This window comes from Sinocyclocheilus anshuiensis, unplaced genomic scaffold (assembly GCF_001515605.1).
Source record: "Sinocyclocheilus anshuiensis isolate Anshui unplaced genomic scaffold, SAMN03320099.WGS_v1.1 scaffold617, whole genome shotgun sequence".
Lineage (NCBI taxonomy): Eukaryota > Metazoa > Chordata > Actinopteri > Cypriniformes > Cyprinidae > Sinocyclocheilus > Sinocyclocheilus anshuiensis.
Window position 1 is genome coordinate 285,184 of NW_015539890.1, and position 1,355 is coordinate 286,538.

Genomic DNA, 1,355 nt, shown 5'->3' on the forward strand with positions numbered 1-1,355 from the left:
GACTCTCCATAGGCGTAATGGTTTTTATACTGTACAAACTGTATATTCTATTGCCCTACACCAACCCTACCCCTAAACCTACCCCTTACAGGAAACTTTCTGCTATTTCAGATTTTCAATACACTCCATTCTATGTGATTTATCAGCTTGTTTCCTCATGGGGACCAAAAAAATGTCCCCACGAGGTCAAAATTTACTGGTATTACTATACTTGTGGGGACATTTGGACATTAGACATTTGGTCTACAAAAATCTACTATTTTTCTTAGCAGACACTTTAATCTGCAAGTAAGAAAATTTGCTGAATATGTACTCACACTCAGGCCATCCAATATGTAGATGTGAAGTTTCTTCATCTTAACAGATTTGGAGAAATTTAGCATTACATCACTTGTTCATCAGTGGATACTCTGCAGTGAATGGGTGCCGTCAGAATGAGAGTCCAAACAGGAGCATGGTGGAGTCCCCACGTTCACTTGCAAATGGTGCTTGAAGTAATGCTAAATTTGCCCACATCTGTTCCGATGAAGAAACAAACTCTTCTACATCCTGGATGGCCCGAGGGTAGGTAAAATTTCAACAGTTTTTGGGTGAGCTATTCCTTTTAAACCAATTATCTTGCGTGTTCAGAACAACCAAAAAAAAAGAACAAATTCAAAACAAACCAGAAGATTCGTCTGAGCTGTGTACAACAGAACATCATTATGTATGCAAGCCACAACATCTAAAATATTTTCAAATGACTGTTTCAAGGAAGACAGGAACACAGCAAGCCATCGGCGCAGTCCACTGGTCATGTTGGATGATATCTCATTGCCTAATAAACAGCATGTATCACAGGTAGCCAGATTTATAGTGTTGCCCTAGCTGAGCGAATCACACTGTATATCACGCCACACTGAAGTTCTCTCCAGTTATGGCCGCGGACAGGGAGTCTAAACTGCCCTGTCATCAAAATTATGGAAAGTGAGACTAACAACACCTGTGACAGCAGAGTATAGACCATCTATCACTCCTGCAACACAGATTTACTGCTGACATGTGAAGCCCAGGGACAAATCCGCTACAGACCCCTATATGCGCATGCAAACACACACAGGCCGGGTTTAGGAAGGAATATGGCCGACACATATGTTCACGATCCACTACACACACACACACACACACACACACACACACACACTCTGCTTGGAGGGGAACCAACATCTATCTGAGTTATGATTTCATTTTCACTGCAACAAAGTTTTACGGCATTGAGCTGAAGGTGGTGAAGAGACGCACACACACACACACACATACGCACACACACACATACGCACACACACACACACACACACACACACACATACACACAC

The 1,355-nt window shown here is 42.3% G+C and overlaps 1 protein-coding gene across 1 annotated transcript in view; it reads right to left on the reverse strand.

The window, feature by feature from the left end:
* LOC107685778 (exostosin-1) overlaps nucleotides 1-1,355 on the reverse strand; it is a 311,868-nt gene that overhangs the window by 51,671 nt on the left and 258,842 nt on the right. The gene's annotated exons all lie outside the window — the stretch shown is intronic.